The 22652-nt window shown below is 36.6% G+C and overlaps 1 long non-coding RNA gene across 1 annotated transcript; it reads left to right on the top strand.

Moving 5' to 3' along the window:
* The first annotated feature begins 691 nt into the window (after positions 1 to 691).
* On the top strand, positions 692 to 22334 carry LOC124975787 (uncharacterized). The gene is made up of 3 exons (XR_007106922.1): positions 692 to 799; positions 21641 to 21700; positions 22261 to 22334. It is a non-coding gene; the product is annotated as an uncharacterized LOC124975787 (long non-coding RNA).
* Positions 22335 to 22652: the final 318 nt, after the last annotated feature.

Raw genomic sequence — 22652 nt, 5'->3', positions numbered from 1 at the left:
ATAACGTTTTTTGTAATTTTATTTCACAACCAGGTCTGGTTTTGTCATCACTCCTTCACTCAAAAAACATGAAGAAAATGTTACCTCCATATTATGGGTGAACAAATGGAAGTACTGAGAAATTGAGCAATTTTCTGATGATATTGCAATTAGTTCGTATGCATGTTTGTGCTTGTTTTTTGGTACAAGTGATTGAACTCAGAGGTGCTTAACAACTATGCCACATCCCCAGCCCTTTTTTATATTTTACATAGAGACAAGGTCTTGTTGAGTTTTTTAAGCCTTCGTTAAGTTGCTGAGGCTGGTTTTGAACTTTCCATCCTGCCTTAGCCTCTCAAGTGCTGGGATTACAGGCTTGTGCCACCATGACTGGCAGCCTTGCAATTAATTAGCAGAAAATCAAGGGTGAAACTCAGGGCTTATGCTAGTCATAGGCCCCTTTGTAGGATAATCCTCATCATTTTTAATGGATATGCAGCTGATCCAAATCAAGAATAAACCTGTTTGAGAAAGGAGATGGATGTAGGAAGTCAAGTCTTTCACCTAAAGCACCCTGTGAGATTTGCTTTCCAGGTCGTTCAGTGGGTGGGTCTTGTCCTTCTTTCCTTCCCCTTTGACTTATTTTGCTGTGATGAAATTTTTTGCTTAAGATATCATTTTTGTAAGTATTCATCATTTTTTTCTAATTTCCAGAACAGAGCAAAGATGAACTTAATGAAATCAATCCATCTGAAACCATGGAAAATTTCTTCACTGAAGAGAGTGTGCATGGTTCACATTGCCATTGCCAATTCCCATTGTAAGTGTGATTGCATTGATATTTATATGAGAAATAGCATAAAGAGGGAGGCAGTCCTCTTCATTGTTGTTAATGAAGTAGAGATAATTTCTAGTCTTAACATTTTTCTTTAGGGAACATACCAATTGCTCTTATTGAAAGATATGTACAATCACCAGCACCGCAAAAAAAAAAAAAAGAAAAAAAAAGATAGATATGTAGGTCAGTGTTTCTCCATGATTCCATGGTGAAGCACAATCTTTAAACAATTCCAAACTGTTGTAGAATAATATTCATATAAAACACATTAGAAATTAACACATACAAAAATGAGATGAAAACGTCCAAGATTCAAACAATGCAATTCATTTGTTGGTTTGTGCAGCATTCATTGTAAGATGCTGTGCATGATTCTAAAGGTTGAGTCTTAAAATCTGTGCTGAACTTTTTATGGCCCAGGCATGGTATATAGCAGCCACACCTGCAGTCAACATGTGGAAGGTCTTCCCTCCAGAATGTGGAGACCCTCCCATAGGGTGTCTGGCCAGACATTAACAGGGAATTTGTTCCCCTCAAGGGGAATGCCTGAGAGGTTTTTGATGGTAAATTAATAACCCTTCCCCAACGCTAAAAAATCAAATGAGTTTTCATTTATATTAGGTTTTCTATCAATATTTGCCCTGTTGTGAATTAAAACTGAGAATTTGAAAAACACTATATTCACATAAAATAATGTGTACATATTACATGTTAACATACATAGTATTTTTAGTAAAATATGTATTGATCACCAAAAAATCAGTGGAAAGAATAGTATTGTTGTAAAGTTCTGCAAATCTTGAAATTAAAATACAGCTGCATTCCCCTCTTTCTATATTTTAAGTTCATCTTTTGCCATGTAACCTGTGAGAAATTCAACTATAGAGTTTTTTTTTTTTTTTTTTTTGCAGTACTGGGGATCGAACTCAGGGCCTTGTGCTTGCAAGACAAGCACTCTAACAGCTTAGCTACCTCCCCAGCCTGGTCAACTATATGCTCTTGGGAGAACCAGAATGAAAAAGGCAAATAACATTTGGCTTTTACAATAAAATAGCTTTGAACTTGTGGTACCCTAGAAGAAACTCTGGTGTTCCAGGTTCTGTCTTGACAATGCTGCTCTATATTATTACATTTTAACATGCTCTTTTGCTCACAGTGGCTTGCTTGTATGTAGATATCATTTGTTATTTAGAAATGTTTGTTTTGTTCTTGTGGTTATCTTTCTACTCAAGTCTTGATTTCTTGGCCCCATTGTTTGTATTTATTTATTTATTTATTTTTATTATTGTACACAAATGGGATACATGTTGTTTCTCTATTTGTACATGGCGCAAAGGCATACCATTTGTGTAATCATAAATTTACATAGGGTAATGTTTGATTCATTCTGTTATTTTTTCCCTTCCCCCCACCCCTCTCACCCCTCTTTTCCCTCTATACAGTCCTTCCTTCCTCCATTCTTGCCCCCCTCCCTAAACCTAACTCTAAACCTAACACTAACTCTTCCCACCCCACATTATGTGTCCTCATCCACTTATTAGCGATATCATTCTTCCTTTGTTTTTTTGAGATTGGCTTATCTCACTTAGCATGATATTCTCCAGTTTCATCCATTTGCCTGCAAATGCCATAATTTTATCATTCTTTATGGCAGAGTAATATTCCATTGTATATATATACCACATTTTCTTTATCCATTCATCAATTTAAGGACATCTAGGTTGGTTCCACAATCTGGCTATTGTGAACTGAGCAGCTATGAACATTGATGTGGCTGTATCTCTGTAATATGCTGATTTTAAATCCTTTGGGTGTAGGCTAAGGAGTGGGATAGCTGGGTCAAATGGTGGTTCCATTCCAAGTTTTCTAAGGAGTCTCCATACTGCTTTCCAGAGTGGCTGCACTAATTTGCAGCCCCACCAGCAATGTATGAGTGTACCTTTCTCCCCACATCCTTGCCAACACCTGTTGTTGCTTGTATTCTTGATAATTGCCATTCTAATTGGGGTGAGATGGAATCTTAGGGTGGTTTTGATTTGCATTTCTCTTATTACTAGAGATGTTGAACATTTTTCCATATGTTTGTTGATTGCTTGTAGATCTTCTTCTGTGAAGTGTCTATTCATTTCCTTAGCCTATTTGTCGATTGGATTACTTGCATTCTTGGTGTAGAGTTTTTTGAGTTCTTTATAGATTCTGGAGATTAGCGCTCTATCTGAAGTATGATTGGCAAAGATTTTCTCCCACTCTGTAGGCTCTTTCTTCGCATTGCTGATAGTTTCCTTTGCTGAGAGAAAGCTTTTTAGTTTGAATCTATCCCAGTTATTAATTCTTGCTTTTATTTCTTGTGCTATTGGAGTCCTGTTGAGGAAGTCTGGTCCTAAGCCGACATGTTGAAGCTCTGGACCTACTTTTTCTTCTATAAGATGCAAGGTCTCTGGTCTGATTCCGAGATCCTTAATCCATTTTGAGTTTAGTTTCGTGCATGGTGAGAGATATGGGTTTAGTTTCATTCTGTTGCATATGGATTTCCAATTCTCCCAGCACCATTTGTTGAAGAGGCTATCTTTTCTCCATTGCATATTTTTGGCACCTTTGTCTAGTATGAGAAAATTGTATTTATTTGGGTTTGTGTCCGTGTCCTCTATTCTGTACCATTGATCCACCTTTCTATTTTGGTGCCAATACCATGCTGTTTTTGTTACTATTGCTTTGTAGTAGAGTTGAAGATCTGGTATTGCGATACCCCCTGCTTCACTCTTTCTGCCAAGGATTGCTTTAGCTATTCTGGGTTTTTTATTCTTCCAGATGAATTTCATAATTTCTTGTTCTATTTCTGTAAGGTACATCATTGGGATTTTAATTGGAATTGCATTGAATCTGTATAGCACTTTTGGTAGTATGGCCATTTTGACAATATTAATTCTTCCTATCCAAGAACATGGGAGATCTTTCCATCTTCTAAGGTTTTCTTTAATTTCTTTCTTTAGTGTTCTGTAGTTCTCATTGTAGAGGTCTTTCACCTCTTTTGTGAGATTGATTCCCAAGTATTTTACTTTTTTCGAAGCTATTGTGAATGGGGTAGTTTTCCTAATTTCTCTTTCTGAAGATTCATCGCTTATGTATAGAAATGCCTTAGATTTATGTGCATTGATCTTATATCCCACTACTTTACTGAATTCACTTATGAGATCTAACAGTTTTCTGGTGGAATTCCTGGTTCCTCTAAGTATACAATCATATCATCAGCAAATAGGGATAGTTGAGTTCTTCTTTTCCTATTCGTATCCCTTTAATTTCTTTGGTCTGTCTAATTGCTCTGGCTAGAGTTTCAAGGACGATATTGAATAGTGTTTTTAAATTTAAACTTTTTATATATAACTTGTTGGGTTTTTCCATATACTTTACTGTGGTATAATTAATTTATAAAAACTTGCATGCATTTAGGTTGTGTCCTAAGGAATCTTCAGCCCTTCCAGGATAATAAATGTATGCATTTCCCCCAGAAGTTTCTTCCTTCCCCTTTATTACCTCCTTGTTTCCAAGAAACTGCTGCTGTGCCTTTTCTGACTATAAAATTTTAATACATTATATAATCATACGTTTTTCATGTTCTTGTCTATCTTATAGTAGAATTTAGACTTTCACATCTTCTGTGTATTGCTTTCTTCCTTTTTAATACTGATTATTTCTTTGTGTATATTTTAATCTGCTTACCCATTCACTTATTCACCTCTGCTGTACATGCAGAACATACATGCAGAACTGTATTCGAATTTCTCTTGGTTGATGCCCAGAAGTGGAATATGTTGACCATGAGGTAGGTGTACACTTTAAGAATCTGCCAAACTCTTTCCAAAGAGATAACCACATTACATTCCCAACAGCATGTACAAAGTTACAACTGTTCCAAGTTTTCACCAGTCCATGTGCATAATCAGTCCTTTCATTTATTGTTAGTGTCTTTTTCTTGTACTGGGAATTGAGCTCAAGATCTTAAGCATGCTAGGTAAGTGTTGTACCTCTGAGGTACATCCAGTTCTCCTTTTCTTTAGTACTTTGTATTTTACATAAGAAGTCAGCCAAAATTCAGGTCATGATGATTTTTATCTCTTGTTTCAGAAGATTTTATGTTTTTTCACATACATTTAGATCTATGATCATTCCCCTTTAGTTGCTTATAGTGTTTAAGGCAGAGCTTGAAATTATTTATTTATTTGTTTATTTATTTATTTATTTATTTTTATTTTATTATACATATGGTCACAAAATTTTCCTGCACCATTTGTGGAAAAGATTCTCCTTTTCCCATCGACATGGCATGTTTGTCAAAACTTGCTTGACCACTTAGGTGTGAGTTTGCTTGTGTCCTCTGTCTTCACCTGGTCTCATTTTCCTTATACACTGTGATGTTTGCTGAGCTCTGCAATAATCTTGGAACTGAGTAGTGCTGTTCCTCCAACTTCTTTCTGCTGGTTTGACTCTTCTATACTCCACTCTTTTATTCCATTTTGATTCAGCTTTTCCACAAGACTTGCTGGGGTTATGTTTACAGATACAATAAATTAATAACTCAGTGTAAGGAATAATGGAGATTTTAAAAAATATTGAATCTTTTCATATATGACCATGACATATCACTCAATTTATTTTGGTCATTTAAATTTCTCTTAGTTTTGTTTTATGTGCACAGTTTTCCAGGTATAGGTCTTGAATTAATTTTTAAGATCTTCATTTTACTTATTTATTTATTTTTAATGCGTAATGTGCTTGGGATCTAACCCAGTAACTCATACATGCAAACAAAGCTCTCCAAAACCCAGCCACTGAGTAATTTTGGTCAAAAATGTTTAGTTTTTTTTTTTTTTTTTTTTTGCATTGAAAAGGACAGGAAGATAGCAAGCAAGCAGCATGTTTTTACAATAGCAAAGGTAATAAAGTAACAGATTCCTCTGAAGAGAAGGGGCCCCAGAGTCAGAGCCTGGACTCCTATAGAAAAGTACTGACTTGTTCTTTTCAAAGGTTTTGGGCCCTCCTCCTTTTCCTATCTCCTCTGACTCCAGGCTCTCTTTTATTTATTGTTGCTTCCTATTCCCATGCCCACACATCTATTTTAGTCCTTCTGTTGGGTCTATGCTCTTGTCCATGGGCACATTTGTCAGCTGGAAATTTGGCCTTATTGGCATACGCTCTGTGTTCTCTCACTGTCTGTCCTGCCTTTGGCTTCTTCCTTTGCCATCCTGTCCTTATTGCTCACACCATTCTAAATCTCCCTCAGGTTTTTATATTAATGTTTCTTTGATGGGTTGTGAAATTTATTCATAAGTACTTACACTTTTTGATATCTGTCATAAATGGTGCTACTTTAAAATTCAATTTCTATTGAGTGCAAAGAGGCATGCCTGCATTTCCAGCTACCTAGGAGGATAAGTAAACATAAGTAAAGCCAGTCTGCAAATTTTAAAATACAATTAAATGTGACTGAGTTTGTGAGTGTCCCTGAATTTCATCCTCAGAACAACCAAAATAATATTTTTGGTTGTTGTTCTTACAATATAGAAGTGCAATTGATTTAAAGTGATTTTTGCAGTGACATTAATTTTTAATTTTTTGTATAACTTTTATCTGCATAATTTGTCCATTTAATTGTTTTAATCTTTAATCAATAAAAATATTCTAATTATTTAGGAATATTTTGGAAACCGATAAAATGAAAGAACAAAGTTATAATGTTATATTTTTTATTTTTAAAATATATTTTTCTTGGACTTAAAACTCCAATATTTTTAATCATTTGATAACCATATTATTTGTTTTTTAAAAATATTTTATTTTGGAGTAGGTAAAAATTGATGTGCAGTTATAAGAAATAAATCAGAAATGTATACTTCACTCCATTTCTCTTAATGGTAAACCATCTTGCCTAACTAGTGTACTGGCACAATTGGTAAGTTGGACTCAGTGTGCTCCAGTTTAAGCCTAGTCAGATTCACCAGAGTTACATGTACTGGTATGTGTGCATGCTTCTGCAACTTTTCCATATATGACTCTTCACATGCAGATTTTCATTCAAGATTTAGATTTATATCATAAGCATCCCTTGCAAAGACTTTTGTGTAAGTTGGTATTATTTCCTCAAATTATTTGTAAAATCTGTACACAGTGATGCATGCCTGTAATGCCAGGTATTCCACCATGTGTGTTAATGAATTACACATTGTGTAAGTTTTGTGGATTGATTCTTTTTACCCAACAATATTCTTCAAGCAGGTTGCTGTGTCTGTCAGTAGTTTCTTCCATGTTATTGCTCAGTTGTACTCTGTGGCATGGACAAACAGCCCTTCATTGGCCAGCATCAAAAGTTCATGAAGATATTTCCAGTTTGGTGGGTGCTTATCAATCTTGCTGTGACATATTTATATTGTGATATTTGTGGAGCTGTTTCCATTTCCTTGGGATGGATGCCAAAGTGAGCCATTGCTGGGACCCATGTGTAGTTGTTTAAGAAGGTGTCAAAGTATTTTTAAAGGTGCTGTATAATTTTGCATTCCCACCAACATATGTAAAGTGATCTGGTTTCTCTGTCTTTTCACCAGACTTGTTTTTTTTTTTTTTTTCTGATGCATATGGATTAGCTTCCCATTGAGGTTTTATTTCTATGTTTGAAGTGGGTAACAAAAAATTTTCATGTCTTTACTTTCCCTCCTTTCTTGAATGAATACAGTTGATAATCCTGTAGATCTTGTATTCTATATTACATTAAAGTGATTTCTTCCTTGTATGAGCTTTTTAGTAGAAGATTATACATAGATAGTTGTGTTGATGCTGGACACAGCTTTCTTTTCTTTCAGAGTCTGGTTTTATATACTTTTCTTTATTGAAGTTGATAAAATTTCCAGAACTTTCCATTTATTTTTAGTGTGATGAGTTTTCATTATGAATTGTATTAAATTGTGTCCAATGCTTTGTTTTGCATCTCCTAGAAAATTATTGATATAAAAAGAATGATCCATCTTTACATTCCTAGGAAAATTCTCACTTGGTCAAGATGTACTGTCCATATTTTATATTTCCAAGATCAATTGTTAAAATTTTTAGAGGTTTTGCACATGTTTTCTTGAGGTATTTGGTCTATAATTAAGAAAACCTGGGCACATTGGTGCACATCTGTAATCTCAGGTACCCTGGAGGCTAAGAACAGGATGATTGCAAGTTCAAGGCCAAACTCAGAAATTTAGTGAGAACTTCTCTCAAATTAAAAACTGCTAGGGTTGAAGCTAAATGGTACAGCACTTGCCTACCATGTGTCATGCACTGGGTTTAATTTGCACTATAATAGAAAAATAAACTTTAAAAAAAAGTAAACCCACTTGAGCCTAGACTTAATGGAAATATTTCAGTCAATTCAAATTCTTTAATAGATACAGGGCTGTTCAGGTTATCTCTTTCTCACATAAGATTTTATATTTCTAGTCTGTTAGAAAATGTGTCTATTTTATCAATGTCAATGAATTTGTAGACCAAAAGTTGTTGTAATCTTTTTTTATTTCTGTATTCTAAATGTTCATATGATATCTAGTGATATTACAGTTGCATTTTCTAAATGTATTCTCTGGTGATCAGAGCATATAGTTTGCATAATTAGAATCCTTTTAATTTTATTGAGAGTTTTGTGGATTAGACTAAAGTTTTGTCATGAAAGTGTTCTTCCTTGTACCCTGGAAACCAGTAAATTTTGTCCTGTTGTTTTGGTGGAATGTTCCATAAATTAAATTAGGTCAAGTTTGTAACTGTTAAAATCTGTATCCTTACAAATTTTCTGTTTACTTTTTAACTGAGTGGATTGTTCAGATCTCAAAAAATAATTTTGTTATTTTTCCTCTTTTTTCTTTCTTTTTTTTTTTTTTTGGCACTGGGGATTGAACTGAACCACAATCCCAGCCCAATTTTGCATTTTATTTAGATACAGGATCTCACTGAGTTGCTTAGCACCTTGCCATTGCTGAGGCTGGCTTTGAATCATGATCCTACTACCTCAGCCTCCCAAGCTATTGAGATTATGTGTTTCCTCTTTATTTTTATCATTTTTTTCTTCATGTATTTGGCAGTCTTTAGGGGTGCAATGTTTAAGATCATTTTGTGCTCTTATGGATTGATCCCTTTCTTAAATAACCTTCATTATTCCTGATATGATGGTATCTACCTAGAAGTCTATTTTGCCCCATAAAAAATTTTCAAGAGCAGCATCCCTAGTAATAGGACTGAGTGACATCATAATATACCTCCTGACCTATTTCAAGGATAGGTACCTGTTACATAGTCAATTAGTGCATGTGACAGCTCTGACCTTGAGCACATTCTCTATATTTAGGGATGGTTCCAGCACCCTCATGTGTTCACATCCTACCCTCCAGATTACTCTTTCAGTGGTGTTGTTTCCCAGCTTATAGATGATGAGATATTCAGGTGGGTCATTCCTTGCCCAGTGGAGGACCCCTGATGGAGATCCCAGAGTCTGATTTCAAAGCTCTGTCAGTCACTTTGGCCTACTCACAGTGCTCTTCCTGAGGTGGTGAGCTGTGGGTTCATGATGTCTTTCCTTGGTTGAAGTAAATATTTTTTTCAGGAGAGAAGGTCTCAGAGGCATGTCTTAATGTTCACTTCTCTTCTCTGCTGTAAGTCTCATTTGGGCTCATCTTGGTAAGCAGTGAGGAGCAGAAACCAATTAATTGACTGAAGTGCTATTTGGCTGACCTTTGCATTTGACCTTTGCCAGCCAACTGTGCTCTTTCCCATAGACAGCATCTGCATTGTCCTTGGAGTATTCCCATGTTTACTGGATAAGGGACTGTTTCTGTGGAATGACTGAGCTGTCTTTTTTCCAATCAAGCCAGCAAAAATCCTTTTGTGACTTCTCTGTCACCATAGGCTTACACAGCTTATATTATTGCCAGCACTTAGAATATCAGTGTTCATGATTCACAGCACCTTTCAAATGTGTGGGCTGGATGGGATGTCCCCATGCATACACCAAGGGATAAGTTCCAGTGGGCTGTGTCTCCATCCAAAATCACTCATCTAGGAAGAACATGATGAGTAGGACCCAGCCTTCTGAGTCCACATTCATTACTTGGACCATGCTCACTCCTGCTTTATTTGGGATCATAGAATAGTCAACCCTCCCAGGATGCCCTGCACCAATCCTTCTGTAGGACTGCTGTGTCCTGAGCTGCTTCTAAGTTTATTTTATTTTTCATCAAGAAAACTTTTAAACATTCATGGAAGCATGATGAGATACATTTCCATGTACAGTAGTGTTCAGTACTTCTGGACTGCATGTTTAACCATTTAAACATGTAATACTAAAGCATAAGAATGCTTCACTTTTGCATTTTACTTACTATTGTACCTTTCTGTTTAATAGTTTGCTTGAATCAAAATTCAGATAAATGCCACACACTGTCATTTGTTGAGCACTATGTTTGTTTATCCCTTTCTTTTCTCTTCTTGTTTATTTATTTTTGTACAAGGAATTGACCCTAGGGGTGCTTAACCACTGAGCCATTTCTGTAGCACATTTTATTATTTGACACAGGTACTTGCTAATTTTTGTAGGGCATTATTAAGTTTCTAAGGCTCACTTTGTTTTGTTTTCTCTTGGCTTTGGTTTTGGTTTTGATTTTCAAAAATGATGTATTCATATTAATATTTTAAATGGCAAATACTGTTGTCAGCCTCACTACTCTAAAACTACTAATCCTGTGCTGAACTCCTCCTGGAGGTAAGTCTTAAGTGGTGGGAACAGAAATTTTCTTGTAGTAATAACATTAACAGGTCACTTTTGTTGACAACAGCTGGTACTAGGGTGTGCATAAACAACCATTTGCCTTGACACAAAATTCTTGGGGCTAAGGCTGATGTTGAAATTGCAATTAATAAAAAGAAAATTGCCACCTTTATGCCTCAGCATCCTAAATTGGGTTTCTTAGATTACATGTGAGTTTTTAAATTTATTTTGTGTATTATTTACAACATACATGTGGTTTTGAGATGTATATTCATATATATATATATATATATATATATATATGTAATCTTCTGAAACACTTCCTTCTGGAAAAATCTCTTTTTTGGTAGCAGATCCTGAGTCATTAGTTCCACCCCCTACTCTATCCCACACCACATGTCTTTTAAGAAATCTTTATGAAATGTGGACTTTTTTATTCATGCAGGCTTGGTCACTGAGAAGCCAAGTACTTTTTTGTCTGTTGTGTAGTTTGATGGAATGTTCAAACTTGATGGTCACCAATGGAGTTGAGAGTGTCTTCAAAGATTTGTGCTTTCTTTTCTCAGGTCTGTATTGGGAACAGAGGCCTATAAAGTATATTTACTCTCTTTACAAAGAATGAGGTTGCTGATTGACCATTTGGTGAAAGAAAAAATATCACAGCACTGAAGTAGAACAGAACTTTGAAGGAGTTATTTCAAGGAAACCTGAAGATAAATTTAGCATTCAACTGTAAGTTGTTTGTGTGTTTGTGTGTGTGCATCTGAGTCTGAGAGAGAAGCAAACCAACATTTCAATATACCCAAATATTAAGACATGAGACTTTAGTAATGTGGCTTTGAGTTATGCATTTTACAAAATCAGATTAAGATGGCCACAAACGTCTTCCAGGCTGAAGATGAATCTACTGGAAACTAATTTGTGCATTTGGCTTTGTTGATTTCAGGGGAAATAAGGAGAGTGGAGTTCAGCCTTCATATGGGGGCACAGTCATAGACACCATTAAAAAGCAGAATATTTGGTATTCTGGGTAAACATTTGGTGGCAGGCCAGCCCACCTTTCTTCCCAGAACCTTTCTCCTTTGATTCCTTTTTTGCCCATCTAGCCAATCTGTCATCCCTGATGAGCTTGCAGCTCTCTTGAGCCTACATTCTTCTAAGTTGTCTTTGCCTGTCCAGATCTGTCATGGGGTCCTCAGTGAGGGACACCACATGAGGGGGTAAGGGTCAAGATGAAGGCCAAAGAGGAAGGCAGAATCTTGCCCACATACAATAGCCTCTGGCAGAAAGTCCTATGTATTATAAGCTTTTTCTTTCCAGTTGGTCACAAAAGGCCAATTTTTATTTATTGTTTTTATCATTCAATGGGGGAAATGCCACTATTCACAAAGATCAGTAGCTTTAATAGGTGTACTTCTTGGGGACAGATGTGGAATCATAATGAGTGTCAATAGTAAATACTATTAGTGCCTATCATGATATAAGAACTTTTGAAAGAAAAAACATTCACTTCTTTTCAAAGATTCTCAATTTTTTAATGTATTATTTTAGTTGTAGATGCCGCCAATACCTTTATTTATGAGGTGCTGAGAATTAAACACAGTGCTTCACAAATACTAGGAAAGCTCTTTACCACTGAGCCACAACCCAGCCTTGAAATGTTCACTTTTATTTGAAGGGGGTGCATTTTCTTCTTTACACCAAATCCCCATCTTCCTTGAAACTCTGATCAAGAAATTAAGCCTGACATTCAACTTTCCAAGCACTGAAGCTGGTAGGAATGGTAGTCACATAGAACTACTAAACTCAGTCCAGTGTCAAAAAATTAGTTAGACTCTTTTAGATTGTTGGAATATTCTGACTAAAATACTTTCTTTACACTAATTAATCTAGAATTCACCTCCCTACAGCTTCTCTCCACTTGTCTCATCTCTACTCTCTGAAGGAAGGATCAATAAATTTCTTTCTTTGATATAATTTGGGAACTACTTATATCTGTGGGTGGAGAAAAAGTTGAAGTACATGTCAAGAGCCAACATAATCTAACATTAAATATCAAGTGGAAATAGTGCCTTGTCACCAATCCTATGAAACACAACTCGTACTTAAGTTTACAGTGCACCAATCAGAACGCTGCCTCTACATTACACAGGGGGAAAAGGCAATTTTACCAGATGTTACATGATCACTGTCAGACACATCAGAAACTCATCATCATCATACATGCTCCTGAAAACATTAAACAACACATTGTCACTTCAGTACTCATTCTTCACGATACCATGAATTACAAAATGCAAACTCCAAAAATGCAATATCACCTGATGTAAGAAAATTGGTGCCAGCACAAAACCTTAGGCATAACAGGAAACAAATATACTAGAAGTAATGCTATTATATACTCAAGAGTACACTAGATAGATTTTCCACATAATCATGTAACTATAAAAAGAATAGGAAGTAAAAAAATATGAACATAAAAAATTTAAAAGAAACAGATACATTTCATATTTGATAATGTAGGTAAAATTAAAAGTCACTATTAACTTAAGATCTCTTCATTTTATGTGGTAGGAGTACATGGGGGATGGAAAGATAGAATGAAACAGACAGTATTACCAAGATTTCTTCATTTCTTATCAGAAAAAAATTTTCTTTTACCTGCAGCTTCTCACAAAAATAAGCATATATTTCTACCAAAGCTCTCCTAAGGAACCTATAAATTTCTAAGTTATACATAAAATAATTAGTGAATGTGTTTTCTACTATGAATTACAGTAATATTGAGTTAATTTATTTTCTCTTCAGTCTATACCTAAAGTAATTATATAATTTGTATTGATAGCATAGATTGATATATGCCACCATAGTAGCATAGAAGCAGCAGTGTTCTGACTTGACCTGTATTAATCATCTTCCACTGTCAATATCTTCAGTGATAAAGAATTTGTACTTAAAAAAGACTGCCAAATGACTGCTAGGGAAAGTGTCCTGCAGTAGAGGAGAGCAGGAGGAATTCATCATCTGGGCTACTGTCAGTGACAAATACATGATTAATTTTAATGTTTTTTTGAATTTCCAAACTTGTTTCATTTTATAGCAGAGACCTCTGACTCAACCAATACTTACATGTTTATACTGTAATCAGTGAATTAAAGCCAGAGTTTCCCAGGACAAGCTCCCTTTTTCAACATAGAAATAAGACAAAACCCAGACTCCTGGATTTATGAACTCATTTATTCACTATAGATTAAATGTGGTCCTTTGCCATAATAGAGACATATTATCAAGAAGCAGTGATGACTAAAATATAAAACACACTCTAAGTGAGAATGGTTTAGATGAAATATTTAACATCTGCCAACAATAATCACCTAATATGTCCCGACCCACAGGACTGCAATGGGAAACTGGAGGATTGGGAGAGATAAGAGACACCAGAAATGGAGACAAGAGAAAAGCCTGATCAAGTCTCATTTATTGGGGGAATAAACCCAGTTAATATCAAGTACAAAAGCCAATCAGGGGAAAGCGCACGAAGGCAAAACTTGTCCGCGCACCAGAGCTCGAACAAGTAAGTATACTTGGCCAGTCATGAAGCACCATGCAATCTAGTCTGATACACGCCTGGTATTGTCTGACAGTTACGTGTGCAGGAGAGGCATGCCCCGCCAGCATCTGGCAGGTGCCATCTTATCTCAACATGTGGCGAGGCGGGGGCATTGCCTGCTGGCTCCAGACACTAATACACAGTTTTAAAGTTGGAAGAGACTTGAAAGTCATCCTTTCTTTTTCATATCATTGATGAAGAAGCAAAGGTAATGTACAGGGAGCAGAACTCCCTAAAGATCACCTGATAAACTGCTCATCAGTGACACAGCCAGGACTATAGAGCTGGATTCTCCCTTCTTCAAGCCCTGGTCCTTTTTCCTGATTAAAGAATTAAGTACAGTTCAAATATTTATAAAAAACCATGTCAGTGCTACAGAGATTAAGAAATGATATCTTATTATAAGTGCAAAATTATTGATATTTTATATATCAGAGCAGCAAGAACTTTGATTCCTATAAAAAATTATTAATGTGCATATTTTAGGCTTTATCACTAAGGTTAAGGACAATTTATAAAATATGACTTTTTCTTCCCTTCACATACAAAACTTTAAATTTTTATCCTACTAAGATAGAATTAAGTACATTCAAAGTCAGGATAGTCTTTTGAAAATGTCACAATTCTTAATCAATTTGGGGAGTAAAACCCCCAAAACTTGGAGATTCATAATCTTTTATAGGTATGAGTATCTTAATAAAACATGAAGTAATTATCGCAACCCAGTTTATGCCCTCTGCCTGTCTTTTTCAGGCTTCCGAAATTTATTTATTTATTTATTTATTTATTGTAAACAAATGGGATACATGTTGTCTCTCTGTTTGTACATAGAGTAAAGGCATACCATTTGTATAATCATAAATTTACATAGGGTAATGTTGGTTGATTCATTCTGTTATTTTTTCCCTTCCCCCAAACCCTCCCATGCCTCTTTTCCCTCTATACAGTCTTTCCTTCCCCCATTCTTGCCCCCCTCCCTAACCCTCACTCTAACCCTAAAACTAACCCATCCCACACCCCATTATGTATCATCATCCACTTATCAGCGAGATCATTCTTCCTTTGGTTTTTTGAGATTGGCTTATCTCACTTACCATGATATTCTCCAATTTCATCCATTAGCCTGCAAATGACATAATTTTATCATTCTTTATGGCTGAGTAATATTCAATTGTATATATATGCCACAGTTTCTTTATCCATTCATCAACTGAAGGGCATCTAGGTTGATTCCACAATCTGGCTATGGTGAATTGAGTAGCAATGAACATTGATGTGGCTGTATTTCTGTAGTATGCTGATTGTAAGTCCTTTGGGTATAGGCCAAGGAGTGGGATAGCTGGGTCAAATGGTAGTTCCATTCCAAGTATTCTAAGGAATCTCCATACTGCTTTCCAGAGTGGCTGCACTAATTTGCAACCCCACCAGCAATGAATGAGTGTACCTTTTTCCCTTCATCCTCGCCAACACCTGTTGTTGCTTGTATTCTTGATAAACGCCATTCTAATTGGGGTGAGATGAAATCTTAGGGTGGTTTTGATTTGCATTTCTCTTATTACTAGAGATGTTGAACATTTTTCCATATGTTTGTTGATAGCTTGTAGGTCTTCTTCTGTGAAGTGTCTGTTCATTTCCTTAGACCATTTGTCGATTGGGTTATTTGTAGTCTTAGTGTTGAGTTTTTTGAGTTCTTTATAGATTCTGGAGATTAGTGCTCTATCTGAAGTATGATTGCAAAGATTTTCTCCCACTCTGTAGGATCTCTCTTCGCATTTCTGTTAGTTTCCTTTGCTGAGAGAAAGCTTTTTAGTTTGAATCTATCCCAGTTGTTGATTCTTGCTTTTATTTCTTGTGCAACGGGAGTCCTGTTGAGGAAGTCTTGTCCTAAGCTGACATGTTGAAGCTCTGGACCTACTTTTTCTTCTATAAGATGCAAGGTCTCTGGTCTGATTCCGAGGTCCTTAATCCATTTTGAGATTAGTTTCATGCTCAGTGAGAGATATGGTTTTAGTTTCATTCTGTTGCATATAGATTTCCAATTTTCCCAGCACCATTTGTTGCAGAGGCAATCTTTTCTCTATTGCATATTTTTGGCCCCTTTGTCTAGTATGAGAAAATTATATTTATTTGGGTTTGTGTCCGTGTCCTCTATTCTGTACCATTGATCTACCTGTCTATTTTGGTACCAATATCATGCCGTTTTTGTTATTATTGATTTGTAGTAGAGTTGAAGTTCTGGTATTGCAATACCCCCTGCTTCATTTTTCCTGCAAAGGATTGCTTTAGCTATTCTGGGTTTCTTATTCTTCCAGAAGAATTTCATGATTGCTTGATCTATTTCTGTAAGGTACGTCATTGGGATTTTAATTGGAATTGCATTGAATCTGTATAGCACTTTTGGTAGTATGACCATTTTGACAATATTAATTCTGCCTATCCAAGAACATGGGAGATCTTTCCATCTTCTAAGGTTTTCTTTAATTTCTTTCTTTAGTGTTCTGTAGTTCTTATTGTAGAGGTCTTTCACCTCTTTTGTGAGATTGATTCCCAAGTATTTTATTTTTTTCGAGGCTATTGTGAATGGGGTAGTTTTCCTAACTTCTCTTTCTGAAGATTCATCACTTACGAATAAAAATGTATTAGATTTATGAGCATTGATCATATATCCTGCTACTTTACTAAACTCATATATGAGTTCTAAGAGTTTTCTGGTGGAATTTCCTGATTCCACTAAGTATATAATCATATCATCAGCAAATAGGGATAGTTTGAGTTCTTTTCCTATTCGTATCCCTTTAATTTCTTTGGTCTGTCTAATTGCTCTGGCTAGAGTTTCAAGGACGATATTGAATAGGAGTGGTGAGAGAGGGCATCCCTGCCTTGTTCCAGATTTAAGGGGGAATGCTTTCAGTTTTTCACCATTAAGAATGATATTAGCTATGGGCTTAGCGTAGATGGCCTTTACAATGTTAAGGAACGTTCCCACTATCCCTATTTTTTCTAGTGTTTTGAGAATGAAGGGTGCTGTATTTTATCAAATGCTTTTTCTGCATCTATTGGAATAATCATGTGATTCTTGACTTTAAGTCTGTTAATATGGTGAATTACATTCATTGATTTCCTGATGTTGAACCAACCTTGCATCCCTGGGATGAAACCCACTTGACATGGTGCACTATCTTTTTAATATGTTTTTGTATGTGATTTGCTAAAATTTTTTTCAGAATTTTTGGTTCGATGTTCATTAAGGATATTGGTCTAAAATTTTCTTTCCTCGATGTGTCTCTGTTTAGTTTAGGTATCAGGGTGATATTGGCTTCATAGAATGAGTTTGGGAGAGTTCCCTCCTCTTCTATTTCATGGAATATTTTGAAAAGTATTGGAATGAGCTCTTCTTTAAAGGTTTTGTAGAACTCGGCTGAGAACCCATCAGGTCCTGGACTTTTCTTTGTTGGTAGGCTTTTGATGACTTCTTCTATTTCATTACTTGAAATTGGTCTATTTAAATTGTGTATGTACTCCTCATTTAGGCAATTCATATGTCTCTAGAAACTTGATATCTTCAAAATTTTCTATTTTGTTGAGTATGGATTTTCAAAATAGCTTCTAATTATGTTTTGTATTTCAGTCGTGTCTGTTGTGATATTTCCTTGTTCATTCCAAATTTTGTTGATTTGGGTTTTCTCTCTTCTTTTCTTTTTAGTGTGGCTAAAAGTTTATCAATTTTGTTTATTTTTTTGAAGAAACAACTATTTATTTTGTCAATTTTTTGTATTGTTTCTTTTGTTTCAATTTCGTTGATTTCAGCTCTGAGTTTAACTATTTCCTGTCTTCTACTACTTTTTGTGTTGGTCTGTTCTTCTTTTTCTAGGGTTTTGAGCTGTAGTGTTAGGTCATTTATTTGTTGAGTTTTACTTCTTTTATTGAATGCGCTCCATGAAATAAATTTTCCTCTAAGTACTGCTTTCATAGTGTCCCAGAGATTTTGATATGATGCTTCTTTGTTCTCATTTACCTCTAAGAATTTTTTGATTTCCTTCCTAATATCTTCTGTTATCCATTCATCATATAATAGCATATTATTTAATCTCCAGTAGTTGGAGTAATTTCTGTTTTTTACTCTTTCATTTATTTCTAATTTCAATCTATTATGATCTGATAGAATACAAGGAAGTGTCTCTATTTTCTTGTATTTGCTAACATTAGATTTGTGGCATAATATATGGTCTATTTTGGAGAAGGATCCATGTGCTGCTGAGAAGAAAGTGTATTTACTCTTCGTTGGATGGTATATTCTATAAATGTCTGTTAAGTCTAAATTATTGATTGTGTTATTGAGTTCTATCGTTTCTTTTTTCAATTTTTGTTTGGAAGATCTGTCCAGTGGTGAGTGAGGTTTGTTAAAATCACCTAGTATTATTGTATTATGGTCTATTTGGTTTCTGAGATTGAGAAGGATTTGTTTGACATACATTCTGAGCCACTGTTTGAGGCATATATATTTATGATTGTTATGTCTTGCTGATTTATGGTTCCCTTAAGCAGTATGAAATGTCCTTCTTTATCCCACTGAGTAACTTTGGCTTGATGTCCACATTATCTGAAATTAGAATATATACTCCAGCTTTTTTGCTGAGTCCATGTGCATGGTATCTTTTTCCCCATCCTTTCACGTTTAGTCTATGGGTATCTCTTTCTATGAGATGAGTCTCTTGCAGGCAACATATTGTTGGATCTTTCTTTTTTATCCAATCTTCCAGTCTTTGACTTTTGATTGATGAATTCAGGCCATTAATATTTAGGGTTATTATTGAGATATGATTTGTATTCCCGGTCATTTGACTCATTTTCTTCATTTATTTGTTTATTTTTGACACGACTTGGTTCCTCTTTATTTGAGAGTTCCTTTAGAATAGCTCCTCCCTTTGCTGATTTGCTTCTTTGTTTTTCATCTCTTCTTCATGGAATATTTTGCTGAGAATGTTCTGTAATGCTGGCTTTCTTTTTGTATATTCTTTTAGCTTTTGTTTATAATGGAAGGATTTTATTTCATCGTCAAATCTGAAGGTAAGTTTTGCTGGGTATATGATTCTTGGTTGGCATCCATTTTCTTTCAGAGCTTGAAAAATTTTGTTCCAGGCCCTTCTAGCTTTTAAGGTCTGGATTGAAAAATCTGCTGATATCCGTATTGGCTTCCCCCTGAATGTAATTTGATTCTTTTCTCTCACAGCCTTTAAAATTCTGTCTTTATTTTGTATGTTAGGTATTTTCATTATAATGTGCCTTGGTGTGGGTCTGTTGTAATTTTGTGTATTTGGAGTCCTATAAGCCTCTTGGACTTGATTTTCCATTTCATTCTTCAGATTTGGGAAATTTTCTGATATTATTTCTTCAAATAGATTGTTCATTCCTTTGGTTTGTTTCTCTAAGCCTTCCTCAATCCCAATAATTCTCAAATTTGGCCTTTTCATGATATCCCATAGTTCTTGGAGATTCTGTTCATGATTTCTTACCATCTTCTCTGTTTGTTCAACTTTGTTTTCAAGGTTAAATATTTTTGTCTTCAATATCTGAGGTTCTGTCTTCCAGGTGTTCTATCCTATTGGTTGTGCTTTCTATGAAGTTCTTAATTTGGTTTATTGTTTCCTTCATTTCAAGGATTTCTGTTTTTTTTTTCAATATCTCTAACTCTTTATTGAAATGGTCTTTTGCTTCCTGTATTTGCTCTTTTAACTGCCGATTGGTGTGTTCATTTAATGCAGGCATTTTCTCTTTCATTTCATCATTTGCTTCCCTTATGTTAATTATTTACATTCTGAACTCCCTTTCTGACATTTCTTCTGCCATGCTGTCATTGGATTTTATTGATGTAACATCCAGAATTGTTTGAGGCAGATTCTTCCCTTGTTTTTTCATGTCATTCAGGTATCGGTGGACTGCTGAGATGTTGCAGATTTCCTCTAGTGACTTATAATGTCCCTGAAGATTGCTAGTGTATCCCCTCTTATCCTTCAGTAGTCTGAAGTCTTGGAGGAAGTTGATAATGTGGTGCTCCCCAAGGAAGCTGCCTCTCTAGGGATGGTGACCCTCAGGTGGGGTATATTCCCTGATAGTGGGCAGAGGTGCCTCCACTTGTTGACCAATGGTCATCCAAAGGGGTACTAGGCTGCGGGCTGAGGCAAGGCCTGTTTGGGCCTGTGTCTCTGGTTTTATTGTCCTTGTAGGAAAACCTCACCCGGCAGGGAAGACTCACCTGGTGGGGAGGTCTCGCTGGTCAGTTCCCCTCTTAGAGGTTCCCCTCAATCCACAACTACCACCTCAGCAGGGCAGCCTTCCCAGGCAACGTTCCCAGGGGCCCGGACCTACCTCTTGGGCCTGGGAGCCTCACCCTTTGCAGACGAGTCTCCTTAGGCTGCCTCTCCTCAGAGAATCTGCCCGCAGTCCTGGAACCTTCGCTCCGCCCCTCAGCTTGTCTCTGCAGCTCTTCCACCAAAAACCGCCTAGGACCTGGGACCCTGTTCTGCACCTAATCGCCTGCCTATGCAGGCCGTCCTCTGGGCAGCCGCCGAAGCCTGGCAGTTTACTCTGAAACCAAGCGCTGTGCTGAGCAGCTTCCCCTGCAAAGTTCCCAGTGGTCCGTGTTTACCGCTCCAGCGGGGGGAGGGGTGTCTCATCGAGCAACTCTACTTCACAAAGTTCCCTGCATTCCGGGGGTACTGCCCCATCCAGGACACCTCCCCAATGGGAGAGACTCACCCTTCGGCTTTGAGTTGGACCCAAGTCACTCACTATCTCCTCTTTTGAATCCTGAGTCCTGGAGCAACAAGAAATGCAGCCGCCCTCTAGTCCACCATCTTGAAAACCCTCCCAGGAATTTATTAAATTATTTGAATGCAATAATTATTTCCCCTCTGAGATTTAAATACTAGGCAACAAAAAAGTCTCTGAAACTTAACTGCCCAACAACTTGTAAATTGACTCAACTTGTAAGCCATTTGCTGAACAATATCAATTCCCACATTAAAAAATAAGTAGGGGCTTTTGTTGTGGCTCAGTGGTACAGTGCTTTCCTAGCATGTCTGAGACCCTGGATCAATACTCATACCAGTTGAGTATTTATAGCACCAGTTGACCAGTTGGTCAGTTGAGTATTTTAACAAAAAGTTTTGCAGAGCTTTAAAGCAGAGAATCCAAATGTGTGGTGGTTTCTGTGTCAGAGTAACAGTTTGACTGTCAACTTGGAGAGTACTGTGTGTGATCATCATGGGCAGGGTGAAATTTGAGGATTGAGATTCAGAATTCAAACACTGTGGTAATTCTGGTCAAGTCTCATGGTGAGTGGCTGGGTAATTAGTTCAGGGTGCTGCCATGTCCATTCTCAGGGGTTCTTTTATGGGTGTTAGGTGAGGAGGTTGCATGTGGTAAGGTTGATAGGAGTCTGGGTCTGGTGTTCCTGATATGATTTGGAATGTCCACATATGTCCAGGTACTAGTTGGTTTATTTTTTTAATAAGTGAATGCACATGGGCTGGGGAGATAGCTCAGTTGGTAGAGTGGTTGCCTTGCAAGCACAAGGCCCTCGGTTCGATTCCCCAGCACTGCAAAACAAACAAACAAACAAACAAACAATCAAAAAAAATAAGTGAATGCACATAAATTATTTATCAGTTGTACCTGATGGTGACTTCAGGCAGATGGTGGTGATTTAATGATACAAAGAAGGTGTGGTGCCATCTATCTTAAGACTTTTACTCAAAATGGAGTAGCTATGGAAAATTATTTTTCTACAAGATGTAGTAATTCAAGTTGAGGCACAGCCTGAAAACTACTGTTCCATACACCATGAGATATGTAGAAAAGTCTCAAAGAAGGTTGTGTGCTGATGCTCAAAATCTAAGAATGCACAATCCAGGGACTTGAGTCCATGCCCTAAATTTTTAGGAATCATATTTTATGTTTTTATTGATGATTCACATAACATAAAATTTAACATTTTAAAATATATGTATGAATGTCTTTAATGTATTCACTATCAATTCTTTTGAGGATGGAGCATTTGTGACAATTCAAGAGATGCAGATATCCCAGTGCAGGCAGAGGGTACAGAGGACCTCAAACAGGACAAGGCACAAACAGACAAAGCCGTGAGTGCTCCCAACCTCATGCATCTAGTTGTGAGAATTTGGCCTCCTCCCAGACCTATGTACAATTGAGGAAAAGCAGGTAGGCAAGGATCTGCTTGGGCCTGCCTCTGAGAGGTACTCTATTGACCTCTCAGGTCAAGGTGGGATTCTGCCAGGGTCCAGCCCTAGCAGGAGTCCATGGGTTCCACACAGGTAAACGGGACAAGGGGAGACAGCGTCGGCGATGGATGGAGAATGAAAGACACAGACTCTAGTTCTGGTGCAATCACTCTAACTTTATTCTGGGGAAGGCTG

Source organism: Sciurus carolinensis, unplaced genomic scaffold (assembly GCF_902686445.1).
Source record: "Sciurus carolinensis unplaced genomic scaffold, mSciCar1.2, whole genome shotgun sequence".
NCBI classification, from domain to species: domain Eukaryota; kingdom Metazoa; phylum Chordata; class Mammalia; order Rodentia; family Sciuridae; genus Sciurus; species Sciurus carolinensis.
This window is presented reverse-complemented; position numbering and strand designations above follow the sequence as displayed.